The sequence below is a fragment of the Numenius arquata genome, chromosome 4 (genome assembly GCF_964106895.1).
Source record: "Numenius arquata chromosome 4, bNumArq3.hap1.1, whole genome shotgun sequence".
In the NCBI taxonomy this organism is placed as follows: domain Eukaryota; kingdom Metazoa; phylum Chordata; class Aves; order Charadriiformes; family Scolopacidae; genus Numenius; species Numenius arquata.
This window is the reverse complement of record NC_133579.1, coordinates 13851660-13859522: the sequence shown is the minus strand read 5'-3', so window position 1 is coordinate 13859522 and position 7863 is coordinate 13851660. Positions and strand designations below refer to the sequence as shown.

General features: G+C 42.1%; 2 non-coding genes across 2 annotated transcripts; both read right to left on the bottom strand.

Annotated features, from left to right (window-relative positions):
- Positions 1–7143: 7143 nt before the first annotated feature.
- Positions 7144–7216, bottom strand: TRNAA-AGC (transfer RNA alanine (anticodon AGC)). The gene has a single exon. It is a non-coding gene; the product is annotated as a tRNA-Ala (tRNA).
- Positions 7217–7732: 516 nt separating this feature from the next.
- On the bottom strand, positions 7733–7805 carry TRNAA-AGC (transfer RNA alanine (anticodon AGC)). Its single transcript has one exon. It is a non-coding gene; the product is annotated as a tRNA-Ala (tRNA).
- Between the last annotated feature and the right edge of the window lie 58 nt (positions 7806–7863).

Here is a 7863-nt window from a genome sequence, read left to right as displayed (position 1 = left end):
ACAATCAGTTCTGAAAGTTCTGTTGTGCATGACTAGAAAACCTTCCCTCCTTCAAGGCAAGTGCTCTCAGCCATTGCATGTCAATAGCTGCTATTGGTTTTGCACTGAGCCAGCAGAAGAGTTCCTTAATTCACTTCAGTGCAGAAAGCACCAGGCTGTCTCAACTGCTCACTTAACGCTTTTAAGGTAAAATAGCATGGATTTCGGCTGCTTTCCAATTCAAGATGACTCTTAATTCACCATCTTCTAGATTTTGGGAGGGTTGGTTTTTGTTTTTTGAAGTAAAACCAACCAGGCCAAGTGCAGGGTCCTGCACCTGGACCACAGCAACCCCAAGCACAAATACAGGTTGAGCAGAGAATGGATTGAGAGCAGCCCTGAGGAGAAGGACTTGGGGGTGTTGGTGGATGAGAAACTCAACATGGGCTGGCAATGTGCAATGGCAGCCCAGAAAGCCAACCATTTCCTGGGCCGCATCAAAAGAAGTGTGGCCAGCAGGTCGAGGGAGGTGGTTTGACCCCTCTGCTCTGGTGAGACCCCACCTGGAGTACTGTGTCCAGCTCTGGAGCCCTCAGCCCAGGATGTACGTGCACCTGTTGAAAGGGTCCAGAGGAGGGCCACAAAGATGAGAGGGCTGGAGCACCTCTCCTATGAAGACAGGCTGAGAGAACTGGGGCTGTTCAGCCTGGAGAAGAGAAGGCTCCAGGGAGACCTTATAGCAGCCTTCTAGTACTTAAAAGGAGCCTACAGGAGACGTGGGGAGGGACTCTTTATCAGGCAGTGTAGTGACAGAACAAGGGGTAATGGTTTTAAATTGGAAGGGGGGAGATATAAATTATTTATTAGAAGAATTTCTTTATTGTCATGGTGGTGAGACACTGGAACAGGTTGCCCAGAGAAGTTGTGGATGCCCCATCCCCAGATGTGTTCAAGGCCAGGCTGGATGGGGCTTTGAGCAAGCTGGTCTAGTGGGAGGTGTCCCTGCCCATGGCAGGGGGGTTGGAACTAGATTTTTGAGGTCTCCTCCAACTCTAACCATTCTATGATTCTAAAATGATTATTAGGAATTACTGTATTTAGTGTGTACAAGGCTACTTGCAGAATAATCCCACTAGGTGGCTCTTAAAGTCTGTATGTAGTAGTTGATAGAGATGATTTGTTTTCAGTCTGTAGTGTTTTTTAGATAAGCAAGGACTGCAAGTGCCACTCTAATTAGGTGTATATATAATGGAAATGCTTCTAAACAGTCTTTTCGTTTAAAAAGAAATAAAATATCTTAACCATCCCTATGCTAATTTGAAATGTACACAAAGCAAAAGGAAGATGAAAGTCCTTTCCTTAGACTGAGAATATATTCCTTAGTCTATGCAATAGTCTCAAATACCATAATTTACTCCTGCATTTACACTATGCTTTTAGTTATAATTAGGCTCATTTTAAAAGCTCAAGTCGCTTTAAGACTGGAATATGCAATCAGGCGAAAGCACTGCTGCCAGAAACTTGATGTTTTTAACATCAGAAATGACAGAGAAAAAAGGCATTAAAGTATATACATTCTACAAAAGGCATAAAAAAAAAAAAGTTATAGGTCTACTGGCAGAAATTACTTGTAATAACTCACTTTAACAGACCACAGTTGAAGTAATCTGCTATCTTGTCTAACTAACTAACACTATACAGAGAAGCTGCTGAAGTAAAATTGAATAGTGCTCTTCTGTTTTCCTGCAATCATCGGTTACTTGGGGTGGGCAGGGAATAAGCACAAGATCGACCAAAAAATACCACTTGCTGCCACTGTTACTGGTTTCAAAGCTGGTAGGTCATTTCTCTCCAAGCACAGATACAGATTTGATTAGAAAGTGACTCAATCGTCGTCACCCCCAGTTACGTTAGGTGCTTCAGTAGGTACAGATACAAACTCCTAAGTGAGAAATATCTGAGATTACCCCCTGCCCACCATAACTGAGATAATGTACTCCTCATGACTATGTTTTCTAGTTGGCCTCATCAAACTTCAGTCTTATTTTTGGCAGTCACTCTGGAATCGCAGTTTTATCTTCCTGAAAGACCCTAAGACTTCCAGAATTACCTCTGGGAAAGAAGAAAGTGCACTGAAGATTGCATGTCAAATAGCTGACCAGGGAGGTGATTCTATCCCACTTTTGGAGTGTATTTATCTAATTTCATAATTAGAGCCGCTATGTAACCTGCTGTCGGCATACAGCAGTACAGACTGAAGAAAGCAAGCATTTTGCATTTTCTTTTTTCTGACTTGGCAAGACCACATGTAGTCTTGTAAAAATACATGTGTAATTTACTTAAAAAACATGGGATTCATCATCTGTGAGGTAAACTGATAGTCAATATGGAGGCTGTCATCCAACTTTTAGTTTGCGTGGCCTCTTTAGAACAACGTTTACAGACAGCCTGGCACCAGCTTTTATTATTTAATGCTCAAAACTAAAAAGCTAGTTAATTGTGGGTTGTAAGGTTTTGAGAGTACAGCTTGTCTATACAATAAGCACAACCAGACCCCCCTTGTGACTGACATCTCTGGACTCCAAACTGATAAGGAAAACAAAAGCATTTTATTTGCTACTATGAAAAAAATTTTAGAAGTCACTTCCTTCTTGAAGTGAAAGAGGAGTTAACAAGGAGAGCTTGTTCTCACCAGCAAGGAGGGGCTGGTGGGGAATGTGAAGCTCAAGGGCAGTCTTGGCCACAGTGACCATGAAATGGTGGAGTTCATGATCCCCAGTGTGGCAAGGAGGGTGCACAGTAAGCTCACTACCCTGGACTTAAGGACAGCAGACTTTGGCGTCTTCAGGGATCTGCTTGGTCAAATACTGTGGGATAAAGCCCTGGAGGGAAGGGGCGCCCAAGAAAGTTGGTTAGTATTCAAGGATCACCTCCTTCAAGCTCAGGAGCAATGCATCCCAATGAAGAGGAAGTTGGGCAAAAATGCCAGGAGACTTGCATGCATGAACAAGGAGCTCCTGGAAAACTCAAAAAGGAAGTCTACGAGGGTGGAAGCAAGGACAGGTAGCCTGGGAGGGATACAGAGACATTGTCTGAGCAGCCAGATATCAGATTAGGAAAGCTAAAGTCCATATAGAGTTAAATCTGGCCAGGGACATCAAGAGCAACAACAAAAGCTTCAATAGGTATGTTGGTGATAAAAGGAAGACTAGGGAAAACATGGGACCCCTCTAGAAGGAAATGGGAGACCTGGTCACCTGGGATATGGAGAAGGCTGAGGTGCTCAAAGACTTTTTTGACTTGGTCTTCACCAGCAAGTGCTCTAGCTACACTGCCTAAGTCGCAGAAGGCAAAAGCAGGGACTGGAAGAATGAGATACCGCCCACTGTGAGAGAGAATCAGGTTCAAGACCATCTAAGGAACCTGAAGGTGCGTAAGTCCATGGGACCTGAGAAGACTGATCTGCAGGTCCTGAGGGAACTGGCAGATGAAGCTGCTAAGCCACTATCTATCATGTTTGAGAGGCAGTGGCAGTCTGGTGAAGTTCCCACCGACTGGAACAGGGGAAACGTAACCCCCATTTTTAAAAAGGGAAAAAAGGAAGACTGGGGGAACTACAGGCCAGTAAGTCTCACCTCTGTGCCTGGTGAGATCATGGAGCAGATCCTCCTGGAAACTCGGCTAAGGCACATGGAAAATAAGGAGGTGATGGTTCACTAAGAGCAAATCGTGCTTTACAAATTTGGTGGCCTTCTATGATGGCATTAGTATTGGTAGATAAGGGAAGAGCAACTAACATAATCTAGCTGGACTTGAGCAAAGCATTTGACACTGTCTCACGTGACATCCTTGTCTCTAAATCGGAGACACATGGATTTGATGGATGGATCACTTGGTGGAGAAGGAATTGGCTGGATGGTCGCACTCAAAGGGTTGCAGTCAATGGCTCAACATCCAAGTGACAAGTAGTGACAAGTGACGTTCCTCAGGGGTTGGTACTGGGACCCATGCTGTTTAACATCTGTATTGGTGACATGGACAGCCAGATTGAGTGCACCCTAAGCAAGTTTAGTGATGACACCAAGCTGTGTGGTGTGTCTGACACCCTGGAGGGAAGGGCTGCCATCCAGAGTGACCTGGACAGGCTTGAGAGGTAGGCCTGTGTAAACCTCATGAAGTCCAACCAGGCCAAGTGCAAGGTCCTGCACCTGGGTTACAGCAATCCCAAGCACAAATACAGGCTGAGCAGAAAATGGATTGAGAGCAGCCCCAAGGAGGACCTGGGGTTGTTGGTGGGTGAGAAGCTCAACATGAGCCAGCAGCATACACTCACAGCCCAGCAGGCCAAGTGCATCCTGGGCTGCATCAAAAGAAGCATGGCCAGCAGGTTGAGGGAGGTGAGACCCTGGCCATAGCAGAGGGGTTGGAACAAGATGATCTTTAAGGTCCTTTCCAACTCTAACCATCCTATGATTCTGTGATAAAATCTGAGCAGGAGACCTACTAATTATATTTACAGAATTTCTTTGTAGATCCCTAAAGCATTCTCTCTCATTATCCAACATTTTGATTGCAGAGAAAACATTCTCTTGGTTTGTTCAGTGACTCCTGATCAAACCTCTCAAACTGGACAGGGTAAGAGTAGGTTTGTATTGCTTTTGCCTAAATTTGGGGCCCTTTTTTAAAGAGGCATGGAGTTTCCACTTACCCTATTTTGTGTGTGGAAATCTTACCAGGGATTACACTGTTTAGTATCTTGATACATCTTCAGGTTAATTTTTTTCTTTTATAAATGTTATTAAAAACCTCATATTTTTAATGTGGTTTTGTGGTCCAACTATCTCTTAACCATTATCATATAAAATTGAGCCTAAGTATCTAGGCACATAATGTCAATCGAGTGAACTGAGCTTCCAACCTCCAACAATATAGTAAGGGCCAGGCTGGCTTCCTGCATTGGTATTTATGACCTTATCTCAGTAACAATGAGGCTCTAAGGACATTCTATAGACAGATTTTTCTTTTTCATTAATCGGGCATCTCCTCACAATATCTTTCTAGGTAAACAGTCTTGGCAACATCTGGTTGGTTGACAGGCCCGCTCATGTTCCATCACTGTGTAACAGCTACATACCAAGATCACACAGTTCCTGTCACTTTCAAAAACTAACTGCCTCTGTGAGCCTTATTAGAAGAATCCCTCATGGAATCCACATGATACATAAACACTCCAACCAAACTGAAATCAATATAAACAAATGAGTACAAAGTAAACATCATTATGGGCCTGATCCAGCTTCCCAGCAATACCAGGGGCTAGCTGTAGAAATCCATCTAAATAATTCCTTATTGTTCTCAGCTTCCTCTCAATAATTAGAAAGAGCAGCCCCGGGCTGATCAGGAAGCTGAAGCAGGCTTAACAGTGTTTTAATTGCAAATGTGGGAATGACCCTAATAGGTAAGCTATTTCCCCTGGGATAAGCAATAATGCTGCCAAGTGTCTGGTACTGGTGATTTTTTTATAGAAACATATAATGCTACATAGATCTCCCTCAGCTGTACAAAGCAGCACAACTGCTTTATATAGTCTGTTTTATCTAAGTGCAACAAGCAGGTTAGAATCCTTGCATAATCCATTTGGCAAAACTTGAAGATGGATGTTACTGAGGAACGTTCCAAACTGTGTACTCTGCCTTCACTTCGTGAAGAGTAAGAGGAAAAAAATAAAAATCAGTCTATTCAGTTATTTGAAGAGATCTTGGAATACTCAGTGGTCATCCTAAAAGAAGGAAAAATATTCTTCCTCTGAAAAGACTCATCGTTAGGTATTCCCGGGAGACAAGACATTAAGTTGTCTTTGTCCATGCTTCTTTCAACAGGTGATAAGAAACCACACATCAAAGATAATGATCAGGAATAATTTTTATGGGGCAGGTTTAGTAAAGGATGTTGGTGGGACAAGAACCCAGTGTCAACCCAGCGTGCACTGAGAAGAACCCTGCTGAAAATAAGCATGTGTACAGCAGGTATAAGCACATCCCAGATTGTTGTCTGAAGGATGACTGTCCTAGGCATCTTCTGTCCACTGATAACATTGGAAGTAGTCACTAAGACTGGTAAACACTTTTTTAGGCATGCTCAAGAGTCCAAGGGGAAGGTTTCAGCCTCCAAAGTATAAGGAGACACACCAAGAAGTGGAATACCAGCGTTCTGCTAGTTCCATGCACATTTTCTTCCTCAGCCATGAACAGACAGAAAATGTGAGGAAATCAGTAGGCCTTTTTGCACACTGTAAGGTGCTTAGCTAAAACTCAAGATACAGCAGATTTAGCAGCACTGCTAACTAAGATCTAAAAAGCTGCACTTGCTGTGCAGCTGCTTCTAGAAGGGCCAGGGGGAAGTGCACCATAAAGAAACAATCCTGGAGAAGGATCAGAAGAAACCACTAAGATGTTAGGGGAAGTCAGTGAATCAATTAGATGGTCAAGAGTATCTCTGAAGCTTTAACACAAGTGTGGCAGGCATTAGCTTCTTAAAAGCAGCTTTGTGAAAACAGAAGTAGGAAAGAAGGCTAAGGAGCTCAATTATAACCTGCACACAGGCCATAGCTAAAAGACACAGCAGCTTTCTAGGGTACAGACTTGGGGGGAAAGAAATGACAACTTTTACCCTTAGACTTGAATTGACTGATCCAGCTCACGCAATGCCTTCCCAAAGATCGTAAATGAAAAGAAGATCCTATATTTCTGGACAGGGACCAGTATGGGCAGTTGGGGAAGAACAAGCATTCCTAAATTTCCTATTTTCCACTGTCTGATCAAACTATATCCTAGTTGGACAAGTGAAACAAAGACATGCTGATTCAGATCTCTAATTTCATTCATCCATTGTTTTTCATAAAGCCTGGAAAAACATCATATTGAAGAATTCTCTTTCTGACAAATTTGGCTGAAACTGGCCAGTTTCAGTCAACAGTTATGACAGAGGATTGACATATATAGTTATATAAGCCTGATTTTGGGAGGGAGGGAGGAAAGAAGGAAGGAAGGAAAGAAATCGGTTTTGCTCTGATTAAAACAAAACTAACATTTTACCAAAATAGTAACATATTTTGGTTTGGTAGTTTCTACTTCTAGGCATAACAATTCCTGTTTAACAAAACACTGGAGAATGCGGGCATCGATCCCGCTACCTCTCGCATGCTAAGCGAGCGCTCTACCATTTGAGCTAATTCCCCCTCCTCTTATTGCTAATAGGGATCACAAAACTCTGATCTTCAAAGTTGATTTAAAATCTGCAGTTCCATAGATGTAATACAATTTTCTGTCTTGTACTGGTCTGTCTATTCACAAATGAAAACACATGCAACTGCAATTCCAAAACAGGTGTCAAATAATACAATTTTATTATTTAATTTAGCATTTCCAAATGAAGTAAGAAACAAGACAAACCAGAAAATACATATATAAAATTTTTAAAAAAGTTTGTTACTTGCAATTCCTGAGAGGAAGTACTTTGTGGCATTTGATTTTCTCCCCATAAGAGTCAGTTTCTATTTTTTTTCTTAAACATGAGTAATTATTTTAATTTATTCTAGACAAACATATGGTAGCATTTAAGAAATGAACTATGTACATCTAAAAATATTCAAAATATTCAAATATTCAAAAATATTCAAAATTTCAGTTCAGTACATGAAAACATCTGTTGCAGTTAACTACTTTCTCTCCCACCACAAACGAAAATATGACAGTGGAGAATGCGGGCATCGATCCCGCTACCTCTCGCATGCTAAGCGAGCGCTCTACCATTTGAGCTAATTCCCCCCATGATACATTAATTTTTCCTGTAACCAAAGAGTTTAACAACCACAAAGGCAAACTG